This window comes from Callionymus lyra, chromosome 19 (assembly GCF_982586985.1).
Source record: "Callionymus lyra chromosome 19, fCalLyr1.hap1.1, whole genome shotgun sequence".
NCBI lineage: Eukaryota > Metazoa > Chordata > Actinopteri > Syngnathiformes > Callionymidae > Callionymus > Callionymus lyra.
Genome location: NC_141836.1, coordinates 13,878,476 through 13,896,805, shown reverse-complemented (window position 1 = coordinate 13,896,805; position 18,330 = coordinate 13,878,476). Strand labels below are relative to the sequence as shown.

The 18,330-nt window shown below is 40.0% G+C and overlaps 1 long non-coding RNA gene across 1 annotated transcript in view; it reads right to left on the bottom strand.

The window, feature by feature from the left end:
* LOC148059618 (uncharacterized) overlaps positions 1–17,958 on the bottom strand; it is a 75,008-nt gene extending 57,050 nt beyond the window's left edge. Inside the window, exons 1-2 of the long non-coding RNA XR_015709437.1 lie at positions 17,544–17,958; positions 16,850–16,961 (exon numbers count right to left, since the gene is read on the bottom strand). This is a non-coding gene — a long non-coding RNA (uncharacterized LOC148059618). The remainder of the gene's footprint in view (positions 1–16,849; positions 16,962–17,543) is intronic.
* Positions 17,959–18,330: the final 372 nt, after the last annotated feature.

Here is an 18,330-nt window from a genome sequence, read left to right as displayed (position 1 = left end):
GATAATCTAATCTGTCCTTGAACGACCTTCGTCTGCAGCATTGTCCTGCCAAGGCAAGATAAGTTGGGAAGCTTTGTGCGAGTGACCATAGAAGAGAAAAATCAATGAGCGTCCACTTGTAACAGCAAAAGCCGTTTTTTTCCGGAAGACGAAAAGTCATCGTATGAAAATCCAGTTTCTTATTCCGTGATGAATTAACCCATTGTTTTTCTCTTGTTACTTGTGACTGCCCAAATTAAGGACAGACTATCAGATAACTGTAATATATGCAACCTCTTTGTCTTCCGCTCCAGGTCACCCATCCAGAGACTGTTTAATTCATTAAACGCCATCTTAAGTAGTGGAAATGACTTGGTTTATTATTCATAAAAGTTTCATGAGTCATCGTGTGAAATTATTGCCTGGTGCTGGAAATAAAAAAGTATATAGATAATATCCTAAGAGCTTCAGGAAGGGTGCTCCTAGATATGGTATGTCTAGAGAAAACAAATCCCTGAATATGTGATCATGATGAAACTGGATGTTTGGTCAAGATTTACATGCTTTTCGTAGCCATTGCAGAAATTACTTCCTGAGCAGATCAATAACTATCAAAAGGCAATTTTTACAACCATCTCTTTTTGTCTCTAATCCGCTGACCTCAGCGAAAACACAACGATGAAAATGCAATCTCTCCCTGCGTGTTAGAGTGGAACGTTTTATAAAACAGTACTCAACATGCATGAGGAATACAACACGGGAACTTTTCGATTCTATCAATCACAAAGTCTACTTTTGCCGACTGACGCGTGTGATTGAACGAGCAGCTTTCCTGGGAATCTGCCACATGCGATCGCCCGTTTCTTGTGATGAAGTGACGGTGATGAGGAAGACCTTTTCCATTGATGAGCTGGAAGAGACCCATGATCATGAATGTACCCATTACCCCGACATTTACCGTCATGACGGAGGAGTTCATCGTGCGACTTGTGATGATGTATGAGCTGCTAAAGACAGGATACGTTGTGTTGACTACTTAGCAGGATCTTGGTACCAAGTCTATGAGGCAATTAATTGTTCACTTCTGTTGCATTGTTTAGAACTGTCTGAAAGTTTTCTTATTTTGAAAAAGGTAGGATTTTCTTAGAAATAGCATCAGCCTGAGACTCTTGATAATAAGCCTGTAAACTAGCAAAATTGAGTCGAACACAAACCGATAGCATCAGCCCACGGCTTCTCCCGATTCAGCGTTTTTGCAAGTTGTACACTTCATGGACTTCATTATAAAAAAAAAATGGCATACCCGGCCAAAAAATACGTTTTTTTTTTTTTTTTTTAAGGGTTGGTCACCGAAAGAATACCATTATTTAACCGGTCCATTGCACAAAAAGAAGTTGGGGACCTCTACTCCTAGGGTCACCAATGTGGTGCCCTTATTTCTCATATAAAAAACATTCTATAAAGTTTGATTTTATGTTGCCATATTGGTAGTTATTGAAGAATCAATAGTGTGATTTTAGATGAATATCATTCATAAGTTAATATTAATATATTACATAAGTAATATCAGGAGTGTGTGACAAATTGATGGTAGTCCTTCTTAACCACAATTGTGCCTTCCACGGCAAAATTTTCAACATTTCTTAAAAATGAAAATATCAATATTAATTGATTTTGCATAAGGATTGTTATAGAGCCTTCAAAAGTAAAGGTATTAGCACAGATTTATTTATTAGAGTAGATCAATTGTTTTAACTGTCTATAGCATGTACAACTTCTGGCTTTTCTTGCTACTTTTATAGGAGGATGTAGAGCACGGACCACATGTAGAGATGGACTGTAAACATCCGTGGAAAGTCCACTAGTCTAAGATAGAACCTAGTGAAGTGGTTTAATTTTCTAATAACACTAATGAAACTTTTCTAAAGTCTTTCAATCTCTCAATCGCCTCTGGGGTGGAGTCCCCGGGCAAGTGCCCACTATAGTAAATGGTTTATCTGGTTTATAAGTGGTCTCCATGGACAAGGACAACAAGTTATGTCGTCTCGGTGGCTGTTAAAAAAGGTAATGTGAAGAAATAGTTATTGTCGACATGCTGTTAAATTAAGTGCATCGGTTTACTCCCTTCTTTTGCTTGTGCATACAAAATAAAACACATTAAAAATTAATCATATTCAATCTTTATTAATCAAAACGTATCTGCAGCAAACCATGCAAATCATCCGATTAAAAAATGTGAAATTGTTGAGCTCTGGTTATTTTGTGTTACTACTAACAGCCTATTTTGTTTCTCACATTAATTTTAATCTTCCAAGTTTCGGCTTAGTGCGTCACGTGCCGTCGCCGAACAATATAATGGGCTCTCTGGTTCAAACTGTTGCTGGAGCAACCGGGCCTCGTCGTTTATCACTGGACGTTTACAAAAGGAAAAAAAAACTAAATTAATTATCTATTGAAATTAACTAAATGGTCGGCACCATCATCACTTAGTGCGATCTGTTGGACAACACACACGGCTGCAGTACATGCACATGCATCCTTATATGATGAATTATGAGGAAATATTCCTTCTTTGTTCTTGTCAGAGAGTGAGTGTTTGGGCTGCCAGGATGGGACAGCCTAATTTGTCAAGAGAGAGCATCGAGCTAATCGCATCAAAGGAACTGCTACTCGGGCTAATATCAGGCCCACGAGCAGGACACCTCATTCATTAGTCTGCATCTGCGGGACAAATCACTTCTTTGCTGACATACAAAAGGCAACACACTCCGCCGAGCTCCTGCCTCGTCGACACACAGATGTGATTCAGACTTACAACACACACACAAAAAAAGACGTACAATTAATAAAATATCATGCGACACTACATCTGGACTTGCAGACATTTACATACAGTACCCTAAAGTGCGAACCAGGAAATGGTAATTCACGCTCCGGCAATCATGCAAATGGATTCTGGGTCGAGTTGTTCCATTCATACATTCTTTCCTTCCATTTTTCAATAGAATATATATGAATATATGCATCCCATAGAGCCGGAGATCAGAGATGTGTGGTTTTAATTAAATGTTACTTATATCCGAAGAATACTCTTCTGTGAATTTTGCGTTTGTTTGTTGTAAAAGAATATTTGATGAGAAAACAGATGTAGCAAAACCCTTAAGAATTTTGAAGAGCTTCATTTGTCGACGTCATTTAAAAAGAAATAAAAATAAAATAAGCACGATCCGACCCATAAACTCACTAGTTTTCCCATTGTATTCCTCTGTGATCATCTTATTACCGGGAGAAAAAAAAACTTCAACCTATCAACCGGCAGGACCAATTTTACTCGCACACAGTTTGATCACATGCAAAGCGAAGACTACAGCAAACATTACTTAGTTTTTAGATCAATTTCCTCGGAACAACAGGGGCTGTCAAATTGTTGTCGCTTTACTTCGCCGAGCTATGAATAATTTGTGCGTGTTTTAAGGAAACGGATAATGGGAAATGCTTTCCTGATTAAAGAAAACAGCACCGGCCAATCAACTCGCATAAAGTGAAAGATCTTATCGACCCACATCTTATTCTCTAAAAGAAAAGCAGTAAAAACACGTGGCAGCTACTACCTTGGCTCTAGATTTAGACAGAGATTTAACCATCGCTGCTTCCGCACTGTCATTCTTCGTATGTCCCCGGTGTGACCCTGTCGGCTCATGAGCACTATGGTGAGACTTAGCTGTGCAATACCTTCGACCATGTTGGGAGGAAGTAACCTTTAGAGATCCTGTCAACACATCACCAGCTATAAGAGTAAAGCCTCTGCTGTGTCCACCAACAAGGGTTGTCAGAGAATTAGGCGCCAGATATTTTTCTGAGCTCCTGGTAGTAGGTCAGTTCAATCCTGGTAAAAACTTCTACAGACCACGATATTGTTGGTAAATTACATTAAGTTATCGAGGCAGTTTGTCACTATAATGGCGTCGAAGAAGGGAAAGTGTAAAAAGACAGTGATTCAACCGCTGAGAGCGAAGATTGGGCAGCCAACAGTCTAATCTGAAATCTCGCCAAATAAAACTAAGGCTTAAATTAAACAGTCTGGTGGAGGCGTCCTTCCCTAGAAGCCCTAAATCAAGTACCTACATGTTAATCGTGAAACAAAATAAATATTTATGTAAACATGAAGAGAGTTACTTCTGCCTTTAGGTGTTTTTGTTATGTGTACATTAAGCAAACCTTATTTTTATTATTCGTTTATTATGTACAAAACGGGAGGTTTAGGGGTGAGTTTGAAATTTACGAGAGTCCTTGAATGCAACTCGTGTTTTGTGACCATGCTACAAAAAAAGAGTGGGCGTGGTTGCTTGGACGAGACTTATGCTGTGCCTCAAATCAAAGTTAGTATTTTTAGTGCGTAAGTGCCTCTCAATTCTTAGTATGCGAAATTTAGTGCGTCATGCAAACTAAATTGCCGTACTAAAACGCCCACAAAACTGAGTATGGTTCGATGGACAACGGAAGTTACGTTATATATAAATGCATATATATTCATATACTTACAGGTGCATTTTCAGCAGCAGTAGGAGGATGACACGTCTTCGGTGCTGATACCAGCTTAAATATCTGGCGAATATTTCAATTCTCATATTTTTTCTTTATTTCTTTTTCCAAACTGCAACAACAGAACAACTAGAACAATTTAAGAGACACTTAAATCGGCACATTAGGTTCCGTTTAACAAATAAAATCAACAAACTTGTGAATCGTTCAAAACATCCAACTGGTAAATCTACCTAAGGTTGGTTGGACATGACATGTTCTTCACGCCGCCCATCATTTAGCGATTCTTAACGGGCCTAAACATGACCCTGAGGGACCTCGTCTTTAAGTTCCTTCATCTTCAGGACAAGGATAAGGGCAGCGAGAGCCAGAGAATAAGTAATGTTCGGCGATTCAGGAGCTTTTACAGACGACACAGACGCTTCCAAGATGTGAGAAGAGATCTGAAGGCAGTGAACCTTCGCTACAGAATCGTTGACCCTCCAAAGCTTTTGATACAAATTGACGGACGAACTCATGAGGTCTCTTCATGAACAGAAGCTAAAAAGGACGGGTAGCTTAACCCCATGTCAACGAAGCAAAACTCTGAAAATGTTTTGTCGGAAAAACTTGTTTTTAATCTGATTTCCACAACACAGAGTGAAAGATAAATACCTATGAATTGATAGAACAGCCTTGTTTTGATTAGCCATCATTATATGAAGGAGGTTCTATGCAGTTGACACAATACATTTCATTATTTAACAGGGTTTTTTTTTATATACTTTAGTCAATTTATTCCATGATATCTACACTTACTGGCAGGAAGCCCAGATTTATTTGAATGGTCAGAGTGTGTGTTACAGTGAGTCTAGTTCATGAGCAGGTTTTGAAATAATTTATATTATATTTTATATAAACTTGAAGCTTCCTCACAAGGTGAATATTTTCATCATATCACATCCACCACGTTTCTGAAAAAGTGAAAGAACCACATTTAATGAATGGAGATGTAATTAGGATAAAAAGGAGACGGTCGGGTCCAGTTTATTCTTCATGCTTTGCTTTATGTTCACAAGGAGTCTTGAAGTTAATTCACAAATCTATCCCCTTTCAAGTTTCTAATGTAATTTAAGATGCAGCAGGTAAGATACTCGACATTTCAGGGAACTCAAGATAGGAATAAAATATAAATCTTTTTAAGTGGTTGTTCCGAACAGTGACAGTCCTTTATTTCTTTTAAGGATCTAATCCTGACGGTGGCTTCGCGCTCCGGTCAATAAATCATAGCAGTGGATTTTAATTACCCTATAGATCAGAACCTTGACCACTCTTCTGTAAATGTGACTTCCCAAACTCAAGATTAAGGAGAAGATGGTACAATTGAGCAAGGATTTATATTTGTGTGATCCGTGGAGAGTTTATAACCATCATAAATAACGTTAAATTTGATAGTAGTGTCCTTTAAGATCAATCCCCTGTCACATTCACCCAGAGTAATGCGAGTTTAACCCATCTTGTAATAAATGGGGATTACACACAAAATGGCTACAACATACTGACTTTGTGAAATAAAAGATATTTATCCATTTTTATTTTAAATAAATACAAATCCGACTTCTGCAATATACATGTGGGAGGCCTTTTTACAAGGGCACATTATACGTTTCACCAACTCCAAGACCAATAAATACAAGCAAAAATCAATGATTAAATACAGAAATGAATGCCCCTGTGACAACACTTTTACAACCAAGAAGAAAAAACAAGTAAACTGTGACTCAGACATACTTAATATTGAATAAAAGTCGATTCAAAACCGCCCACAGAGTGAAAGTTGCGAAGGTCCTTAATCGAAGATTTGATGCATTACCTTCAATAACACATCGTGAACAAAGTGGTTTTATCATAAACTGACAATGCATTACGTAAGGAGAGACCTTAATATTTTTTTATCAAGGCGAGGTCAGATAAAACCATTCTTTCATTGTATGTTGACAATGTGTTCGACAGAGTTGAATGGCCAAACCTGTTTGAAGTCCTTAAACGTGTTGGATTTGGATGGATTGAACTTATTTTTCGCCAGGTCAACAGCACAACAGCAGACAGCTCAACTTCATTTCATTTATGTTTTGTGTTAGCCATGGAAACTTTGGCAATTGCAGCTCAGAAATGACAGGATGAGTACAACATCGGAATTAACTAGTTGCATATGATGGTAGGTTTGAAGTTACTTAGCTTTCAGCGACACTATTGGGCTACTCAGTTGAGATTGACAATGTTTTGGTTCGCCAGGGAGTTGGATCAGGCCAGACTACAATTTTAAAATGTCAAATATATCAAACTAAACACCCTTTTATATTCGGCTAATTTTAAGCAATGTTAAACAATGTATATTTAATCTTTTGGTTGAAAAAGGGACATTTGTATTGTGTTTTTGAGTGTTGACTAGTCCCTCCTTTTAAAAAAGGAAAAAGTAGGTTTAAATAAGGCGACTGTGGGGTGACAGCAGGTCACAGCGCCTCCTGTGTTTCTTGAGTCACATTTCAGTGCATTTTATTGGCACGTCAATGCAATTAGTCACGTTTTGAAATAGCGACGTTCTTTGGCGCACGCCAACGAAGCTCAATCGAAATCTTTTTTTTGCTGATCTTGGTCTCACTGGAAACTTTTTTTGGGGGGGGGCGGGGGGGGGGTATGACAGTATCACAATCATCTTTTCCATGCCGCCTAAGGTGTCTGCCTGGGAGGCGCATCACCATGTATCTCCCTACAGCCCCGTCTCCTCTGCCACTGTGGCAAATCGATTCTTAATAAACCATCTGAAGGCTTCCTCAGCTATTCCTTTCATTTCCCATTCTCAAAGCTGCAGGGCAAATTAGCCTGCCAAGCGGATGAGAGGGAGCAAGCGGCAGAAGAAAGCAGAGGGGGGGCATGAAAAAACACCCGACACCTACAATTAAATTAACAAATCACTGTTCTTAATTAATCAGGGAATTACAAGCAGATATGTGGGTTTGAGACGTGACTGACATGGCTAGCACTCGCTGCATCTGCCTTTGTTATTGCTGCCGGGGTGGCGGAGTGGTTAGAGGAAAAAGGAGGAAAGGAAATGCAGATGAAAGCTTAATAAAAACTCTGTGCAGAGGCCCCTGAGCAGAATAGCAAGCTGCAACCTCAACTGCTCCTCCCCACCCCCCCTTTTTTTTTTTTTTCCCTTTAGTTTCCTCTTTCTCCCACACCCTTATTAACGCCATCATCCCTCTTCCACTTCCTCGCCCCACTCACTTGTTCACTGTCCGTTGCAGAACTCTGCCCATATTGTGCGCTACCTGCCCCTCACCTCCCTCCCTACATATGATTACTAATGAGGCGCATGATTGACAGCTGGATTACTATATTGCTTTGTAATCCTTTTTTTTCCCTTTCTGGGTTCACGATAATGACTATCCTTCCCCTCACAATCACTACCAGGCTCTCGTCCCTCGGGACAATAAGAAGTAAGTGAACGTCCGCACTCCCACGTGCATTTGTGAAATTATGCTACTAATAAATTCCGTCCAGGGAAGACGATTTCAACAAGCGTTATTCCAGGGTTGTCAATCATTTCCCCGAGACCACCTGCACTCTGCGGTCTTACCCAATGCAGACTTAACCCGTCACTCGGTCCATCTAAATCCCGGCTTATGGCAACAAAAGGAGAAGCCGGTCTCCATCCTCCAGACCTGCGTGCAGCGCCTTGCCTGCACCAGACAAGAGCAAACATCGTTTTCTCTCCCCAGTGTGACTGCTCCTCCAGCCCTCCTCCTCCTCCTCCTTCACTCCCTCACAGCAGCTCGTTCCCTCGGCGGCCACCGGATTTACTTTGTTTTTGATCATTCTCAGACTGCGAGCGAGACAACTTATCAGCTTCTCTACATTCTGCAGGGGCCCAGAGGAGAACGCTGGGCCTTTTTATTTCCCCTCGCTCTTTGGCTCTTCCCTCTGATGTGCTGAGAAGACAACAGACCCATAAGGAGAACAAGAAGTTGAAGATTCTGGCCAGTGAGAATTTAAAAGCCTGTTGGGTCTAATCACTAGACGCGGGAAGGCCCACTAGGTTTCGTTTAGGTATAAAGCCGGACCGCTTGGAGACCCCCGCTGATAGCGTTTTCTTCTCCAACAAATTGTGAATGACTTTATATTTAACCAGGCCATTTGTGCCGCCTGTAAAACAGAACCAACGCAAAACTATCAAAGGGCTCGCTCGAAAATCTGTGCCACGAATACATGTTGACCCGCTCTAGTAGAAGAACTCACATTTCCCACGATCCGTAAAACTCTTCACTGGCTGCCAGTGCCAATTTGAAAATTCTGGTTCTTACTTTCAGATCTATTCATGGTCAGGCTCCTCCTTACATCAGTGATCTGATCCAGCCTTACACCCCAGCTCGGGCTCTGAGGTCTGTGGATCAGAATCTACTGATGGTTCCGCGCACACGGTTCAGGACCAGAGGAGAGAAATCCTTCCAGACTGTTGCTCCTAAGCTTTGGAATGATCTTCCTCTCCCTTTGCGCTTGATGATCTACTGACTCCTTCAAGAAAGATCTTAAGACATTTTTATTTGTTCAGGCTTTTCCTTGATTTTCTGGGACTCCTGTGTTATTCTCAGTGTTATCTTGATCTTTTTAGTATATATTTTATTGAGTTTTGTTTTGATTATTTAAGCGCTTTGTGATCCTGGTCTGGAAAAGCGCTTTACAAATATTACTTATATATATATATATATATATATATTTGTACTTTCAATGGGAGTATTCCAATCCTATAGATCATCCAGGAAGGAAATCAGTAGTAAAATGAAGGTGAATCCAGTGAAATTACAATATAATAGTAAAACATCTGTTTAATTAGAAGCAGATCATTTTAACTTGAATGTGAAATTATATTGTGGTTAAAGGTCAACGCACTAAGACATTGACATTAAAAAAAATGACTCCCATGATTTATCAACGAGATAATGACAAGATGGTTAACCCGGGCCAAAAATGCTGAAAAGGCCCACCAGTGACATTAAAGAGATAGTTCACACGAAATTGATGATACGGGTTTTAGATTATTTTGATCGTAATAATCCTAAACCAGAGTCGACATAAGGGTGAGTAGAAAGTGACAAATTACAATTTTGGCTGAGCTATCCCTTTAACTTGACAGCATTCTTCACTCACACCCTTATCTCGAAATGGTTGTATCAAAGCACGCAAGAATACACTCAAACCCAATAATGGTGTGATACAATGACAATCAAGACCTCGCCATCCATCTTGGCAGGAATCATTAGCCATTGTTTGCACGGACAGAACACACCATTGTCGAAGCCTTATTAGCTTCCCCCGGTTGAATAGGATTGACCTCGACACAAGAGACTCATCATTGTCCTCTGATTAATTAACATCACTGGTGCCCTCCGTTTGGCGACCCCCAACGCCTTCATCCTTTTTCTCCTTCGATCCCCTGTGTTTTCGGCAGAACTTCCCTGTTCCAGGGCAACGATTTGACTGTGTGCTGAACTGAGGAACTTAATGGGGAACATTCGCGGGGAGTTCAGGACACAATTAGTGATTACCAGCCAACTAAGTCTGCAGAGAGCTTCCAACGTTCGTTTCATCCTCCCGTAACAAAGACGGTGGATGTCTTAGCAAAGGGAATAGCAGATGAGGTTGTAATTCTCTTGGATTTGTCCTCGGTTCCTTCTCGGAGACATCATTTACTTCTTCTGCCGTCGCCGCTTGATTACAGCGGTTTTAATGAGAAGAAGACTTTTAATTAGGTGTAATCATGTGATCGCGGTGTGACAGAACCAGATGAAGTCAAGAGTTAATCAACAGTTGGATGAAGTCAATCGTATCAAGCCACTGTTTGATATGTTAGGGAGATTCATCTTATCTCTGTTGTTCCAACCTGAATTAAGATGTGTGTATTAAAGACATTTTTATGTTACTTCTTGTTGTCTGACTCCATTACTGTAGCTGCCTATGGAAAGGCAGGTACTTCACACATTTGGCAGCTTCAACTGGAGCTCTTGATGCACTTCCCGATCTTCTGGACGGATCTGGAAAGGCTTTGTGACCAGGAACGTCCAAAAACCATTTGGATCCTGGATCTTTTTTCTCCTTTTCAGGATGCCTACTCAGCTCAAGTCCACCACAGGAGATTCCTTTAGTTAATGCAATTAACCGATCATTCTCATATCCTTCCGTTAACAAGAACTGAAGATGAAAACGTTCCTCAAATCTTAAGAAGGTGCCGATTTCTATTAAGGCACTTCGGAAACACCTGCTTCAAGTCTATAATAATCTAAATATAAATTAGCGAAGGTAAATGGAGGAGAAAATGCTGACAGGAACAACGTCGCTGTGTCCTTTTGACACCTGCAGCTTTCATAGCTCTTTAGACCATCTGGTGCTGCAGTTCAAACAAAGCATTTAAGTTTCATGTTTTCAGATGAGACGTGACCCCTGTGTGGTCGGGTACCAGAGAAGCCCGTCACATCAAGACAGGACGTTTTTTTGTGTATACCTTTAAGTTGGCAAACAGATGACAAGGGTACAGAGTTCAGACACGACACCAGGAAACTCCATCTGCAGGCCGCCTTTAATGCCTCCCTTTTTTGTCCCACATCTGAAGATGTCAAAAATCTCATTAAAGAATAATGGCCTCCCCCTGCTTACATTATTATTTTCTCTTCTTTTTTTTTCTTTTTTTTTAACCCACGTCCTCTCACGCTTGCCAATCAAAATTACTTGGTTTAGGAAAAAGCTGGTGGGACACCGAGAACCATCAAACACACGGCGCATCACACCACCTACTGAGCAGGTCTAAACAGATAATTGTTCCTCAGCATGCTCTCCCAAAACTATATCAATCAAATTGAACTCCAGCAGATAAAGAGAACCGCCGTTCCGAAAAATGCCTCTGCTCTGGACTTAATGGGGGAGAGGATATTTCAAAATAGATCATTTAATTTTTGTCATTTCTGGAGTAGCACTTAAGTAATATTTGTAGAGCACTTTTTTTAGACCAGGGTCACGCACATCTTCACCACTATGCTACTAATGACGTTGCCTTTTTAGAATCATTGAGTTGTTAAAAAATATCTTGGGTCTTAAACTTTGACCACGTGAACAATTAAAACATTTTGTCGATACGGTTTATTTGAGGCGATCGAATTGTGGTTTCTGAAGTCATGTCTGTCAGTTAGTTGTGACAGTTGTTTAAGGGCATTATTAACAATGTATGAGAGTTTCATTACGACGCGTTGGTTATTTCGGTCGGAAAACTCTCCTTGGCAGAGGCAATAATCGATATGACTTCATGACCTTCAGATCTATACAGCGATGGCAGCGTATACAAGACAAAAGGGATTTTATCTTCAGCACCTTAATGTCATTAATCAATGAGAGAAAAACAAAAGCTCGAGGAAGACATACATTGCCGGGGGAAGATGTGGATCCATCACTAGAGCATAAGGTAAAGTAATAAAAAGAGATTTAGTCGGGAACACGACGAAACAAATTTGACTATATATTTGCACGATATCAAAAATCCATGAGAACGTCTGGCTGCTATCGACCCAGATAGCACTGTAGTCTCTGTGTTATGAGATTTGAGGCAAAAGGTAAACAGGAAATGAAAACAATCTAATTCTCTTTAAATGGGAACAAAGGAAGGGAGTGTGGTATACTTGCTGTCTTGTCTGACGCACAGAGACCTTTTATCTTTGTGGATTTAAGCTTCGGCGAATGAAATCCACGGAATGCGAGGTGGTGGTTTTTAATTCCAGCTAGTTTTTGTTCGGTGATGGTGGTTAATGAGCAAGGTTAAGCATCGAGCCACCAGACCAAACATATAACTAATTAAAAGGAAGGTTAGACAGCTCCGGGGCATATTTGGTCCTGGATAAAACTGCTTAATAATTTAAGAACGAATCAATTTGCTTTCAAATCTAAGAATTAAAAATGAAGTTATCTCGTACTTGACGCATGAAGGAGACCCTGAGAAATAAGCTATGCAATTGCATCTACCACTAGTTGCAAGATTATTCCCACGAAGGTCAAAGAAGGCAACACTTGAGGATTCCAGTCGCGAGAGAACATGAAAATCTTTACAGGAATGCCGGTGATATAGGCTTCCTACCGATGGCAGAGAAAGGAATTGTGAGCCGAAAACGAGAGGAAACAAGGTGGCAGGAAGGGTACGCTCAAGTAATGTGGGTCACAGACTGTGTGCTTTGATTTAAAATGCCATCATTTGCGTGAAGACTCTACTGAATGGCAGCGTACGAGGACACGGCAATAGAACTGAGTGCATTTGTGTGTAAGAAGCCGGTCTGAGGACGAGCTTAATGCGATTCAGAAAAAGTATTTATGAGGACAATAGAAATCCTGAGCCCCGGCTAAGAAGGTTAAAGACAGATAATGGCCACTTTATATAGACATTCAAATTATTGATTAGGGTTGAATGGATGATCTCATTTTAGAAAAATGGAGTTTCAGCATGTTTTTTAAAAAATTGAATCAGATGAAGCTGGAGTAGCGGTAAATGGCAGATTGCTTCAGAGTATCCACCAGATTCACACATCACAAGGATGTTTGGATGCTTGTCAGGTGCTCTTCTTATCACGCCGCCAAAAGGTTTGTCAGGTCTGATGATTTTATCTGCTCTAACCTCATACGTGTAATAGCTGGAGCTCTTCAGCAGCTGCTAGCGTGCCACAGTTTTACCTTTAAAACGCAAAAGGTATTACACAATCCGATGATCCTTCTAGTTTAAGATTCAATTTATCCGGTTGACCGTGAAATAAATTAAACTCATCTTGGGATGCGAGGAGATATATATACACCTCTCTTCTCGCACCTTGCAGATTCTTAATTAACTTCCAGGTTTACTCGAGGGAATGGAAAATAAAAAATGCAATGCACCCATGTTTGGTCCGCGGTAATGATTTTGACTTTTTTTTTTTTTTTACTGTGCAGCAACATATTTAAACAGCATTTAATTAGAAGAATGTAAGTGAGAAGTGAATACAAGACAAGCAAGCGAGCGAAGGGACAGAAGGAAACCAATTAAATAACTTTGGTAGTTGTTCACTTTACCTAAAGGAACTGCTTATGGATGCATGAAGCATCATCAGGAATAATAATTCAGTCACATCATAGCTGCATTGATTTTTTTTTTTTTTGTTGTTGCTGCTGCTGCTTTGAGACTGGATCGAAAGAACAGGATTGTTTTTAAAAGTCTTATGAAATCAACTTCAGGCGCCCAGTTATGTCGAGGGTAATCCGCCACGGAGCGGTCACGCTCGCACGCCAACAGGCTGACACGTCTAGTGAGATTCAACCGGCCTCACAAATGAGCCGGACGTTTATGGAGTGAGGGGGAAGGTAATGTGTAATCGATAGACGACATGACTAGAACCGCGCATGTTACAGATGTGAGACGTAATACAGACGGATGGCCTCCTTTAGGTGGGTGATGTATGGTGCATACAGTTAGTGAATCCACATATTATTTGTGACATCGACGCTTGCCGTTGATCCGAAACGTCCGAGTCTCTTACTGGTACCCTCGCATTGATATTGACAGATCATTGTTTATCTCTTGATGCGCGTTTATATATCATGGATCACCAACTGGCTAGACGCTAGATGATTATATTGTATTGTACAATTTTTAATGAAGGTTATTTGCAGAAATTATGTGACGTTACAACTTCATTGAATGATACAACTAGCTTAAAAACTTATCTAATAATTGCCGACTTTGGTTTCTGGAACACCTGTTGTGTTATCAGTTTTATCTTGACCTCTAAAGTATATACTTTATTGAATGTTGTTTCGATTGTTTAAGTGCTTTGTGACCCTGGTCTGGAAAAGCGCTATACAAATAAAAATTACTTACTTATGTTATATATGTGGCAATTACTTTGAAAAAAAAAAAAAATACCTTATAGAAAAATACAGAAAAAAAGAACTATAATCTAGTTAATTCTTTAAACAAGGAACTATGAACTGAACTAGTTATTTTTGAAAATGGTGAACTGAAAATTGAACTAATCAAATAGTAGGTAAACTTTCCCCAATGACGATTTGCAGTATCTGGAAGAGTAGTACATAAACATGCCAAGCTTTGATCACTACTTCATTACTTCTTATTCAAAGTGTATATACAAGTTATTAAACAACCACATACAATCATATATAATCTCGATAAACAGACTATGAGGGAATAGATGTGCAAAACCATCATACAAAACAATAATACTGGAAAACTGCACGTGTTACGCCAAAAACTGATGTTACCAGATGGTCCTCTAGCATGGTTCGGTGGAGAAGCATTAGACTACAACCCAGAGCCACTGCACTGTGAATCCCAGGTTGGAAACTTCATTTGAAGTTATTAGATCCAAACAATATGTTCACATATCAGAAAAAAATGTACAGCATTTAAGTTTTAATACATACATTAAGTGAAGTAGTAGCTCTGAACTCATGTGTACAATAACTGTTTCCATCTCAATGTGGGCTATAAAAACACATAATTGAATTCAATCCTTTTTTTCTTGGTCTGCATGTGTTAAGCACAATAGTTTTATTCAAAAAAAAAAAAAAAAAACGCAGTGAAATGTAGTCTTTCTTTGGTGTCCTTCTCCATCATGGCCAAGGTCCTAGATCTGCCTTATTCCCCTGATGATCAGCACACACACACACTTTTCTTCTGTCTGATCTCACACACATAATAGTACTCAAAGTCGCCCCCCCACGCTCCATCCGAGGGTTTTGGGTTAAACAACAAGATTATTTAAGCTCCCCTTGAGTGACTCACTCCCCTCATAAATCAACTGCCTGAGCCGTGTTGATCAAGCGTGACACACGCATGTGTGTGTGTTCCATGACGGCGCCACACACACATGCCGCACATGTGCCACAGACAAGATAATCCAGTGTGACTTTGGCTAAATCCTTCAAAAAACAAACAGCGAAGTGAATTACAGCATGGCACATGATTAAAGGGGATTAATTAATATAAAGTTATTGCCAATTAAATCCTCATTTTTTCTGATTCATAAGCATCCAGTGGTCACACCTCGACTATCATTACCATTGTCAGGATAATAGTTCTGTGCAGCAGTTGCAACTCATTGTGATTGTATGGACACCCCCTACTGGGCGGAAGTGTCCACTGCCGTGTGTAAAGATGGGTTTGTTCGCCTCATTGTTTTTTGTCTTAATCCATCTCATCTTTTTGGAGACAAATATCTGTCGAGGGCGGATCATGTCCTCACACACACACACACCCTGGCAGGGCGTAGATCTTTAGACTGATGTGTCCAGGCAGACCACTTTTTTTTCCCCTCACAGCCGAGGAGAGTGAGAAACATGCAGCTGCTCGAGACAGTGTCAACCCTCAGAAGAGAACCCGCAGCCAAACAATACAGTTTAGCTGAGCAGTGAGGAAAAAAAAAAGCATTAGATCAATAGAGAATCGCAATTAGCTCACTTTGGCACGAGCAGTGCAAGATTGTCGCAATGCAAGACAAAGGATGTCGATTTCATTTCCTGCACTATTGGGCCCTAAAACTTAGGTTTGCTCACTGTGTAATTGGAGCAACACGTGTGAGTGAGGGCTCCATGTGTGTCGCCTGTTCAAAAATATCTCGGATAATTGGAGAAATTAACAGGATTACACTAAATTATTGCAACTGACCACACTTTTTCCAATTGTACTCTGCATTTGTGTCCATGTTTAAGATTTAATTATTCACAACTGTTGAATGTCGCACAACTGCACCAATGCAGATTTCTTCATTGACGATGGCAGTAAAGAAAATTCTTAAATGGGTTGATTCAAGCCAGAGGTGCAACTTTTTTATGTTTATGAGGATTCGATGCCGTTAAAAAGCAAGTGTATGCCAAATGTAGGGAGCAGCCAACAGTTGTCTCTTTTAGAACTTACAATTAAAAGCTTCTACAGTGTCAAACATACTGAAAATAAATGTTATGTGTTTAGGTTAGTTTGAATTTGTCGCGTTTCCCTTTGACGTCGTCACAAAAAAAAAACTTGTGTAACATCTATATGTACTGCATATATATATATATATATATATATATATATATTATTTTTTAGGATATAAATGATTTTAGATTCTCTGGTCAATCAATATAGTTTGAAGAGAAGACATGAAACCAGCTCATTATGGCATCTAGTAAAAAGTTACATTTAAGGATCCAGAAGTCCAATTTGGGTGAGTTGTAATCTTAAATAATCTGTGTTTGGGGAGTGAGTCTGGAATACAAGAAGCAATCTTACCTTTGAGATGGACTTGACTTTGCAGTAAATCCTTCAAAACCGGAACCGAGTAGAAACTTTGTGTGAAGCCAGGTCGACAGGGAGCTTTAGATGCCTGCTCCCCGTTATTCCCCTGGACCGAAGACAAGTACAAAAACCACCATTATTTTTTAACATTATTCTTGAATGATGATGATGATGCACACAACTTGGCTCATTCTATGCATCTCATGTTTTTTTTTTTGTTGGTTAAATACTGGCTCCTGGCTGAAACCAAAAAAAAGCATCTCAGGGCGAGTTTATAAAAGGAATATAGATAGAAAAGAAGTCGTATGAGGTGAAGTTTAAGGGGTCACTAGTGGATTCATCTGAGAATACGTTTGGATTCCCATGGAATGTTTGCGTAAAATAACGGACACATCACCGGGCACTCCTCGATGCAGGGATAGAATTCATCTTCTTTTCTTTTTTTAAAAAGATCATAAGGGGATTTATCCGTTAAGGAAGACTCTTGATGAATATATTTATAATAAATATATAATATATAAAAAAAGACGAGTTAGGCTCGGATCCAGCGCGCTGCTGCAACTGCGGACTGGACCCCGCATCCCGTCACGAAACTACTATAACGTTAAGTCAGCCCTTTTTTTTTCCGGTGTTTATTTTTAATTTTAAGAGACAATTCCGTGGATTCTTTAAAAGGGAGAAATCTTACCGTAAACGTATCCAGAAGGAGGGCTGCCGCCAGGACCAAAGCGAAGTCAGTTTTCATGGTGGCAAAGCTCGAAAAACGCAGAGCCCGGGTTGAAAGAAGCAGGGTTGCTTTTTTTCTCGGGTGTAAAATTTCCACGCGGTCCACGGTTATGTCCCTCCAAGAGTGCAGCAGCAGCAGCAGCTTTGGAGTTCCCCCTCTCGTGTGCAGGTGAGCTCTCAAGCTCAGCACCGACGGCGCAGTCTCTCTCCTCCCTCCCGTCACCCGCAGGAAAACTCCACGCGCACGCTTAAAGCAACAACCCGGGCACCGTGCGCCCCCGCCGAGGATCCGAGCGCCATCCTTCCTCCTGACGCTAGCCTTAAGTCACCGCGCGTCTCAAGAACGACCTTCTTTCTTTTCTTTTTTTTTTAGTTTTTTTTTTTTGCATGTCTAATGATTCACACCTGTGTTGACCTGCCAGCACAGGTGTGAAACAAGACGTCAACTAAAGTTACGGCGAAAATATGATGTTTTATTTGTCAATTTTTCTAAAATAAATCTATATTTAAATATATATATTCTATAAGTTTCACACCTTAAACTTGCCATTTTAAATGATTTAAAAACTATCAACTTTATTCTTACATACTTGTTCTTATTTTATTTTGATTTATTTTTTATGAAAAATTGCTGTATTTGCTGTGGCTATTGGAAAAAAACAAGTTCCCGAAGGATCCTGAGGGATCAATAAAGTTCTACCTTACCTTACCTTACCTTAACTATCTAAATTTAAATTTGTTTTTAAAGA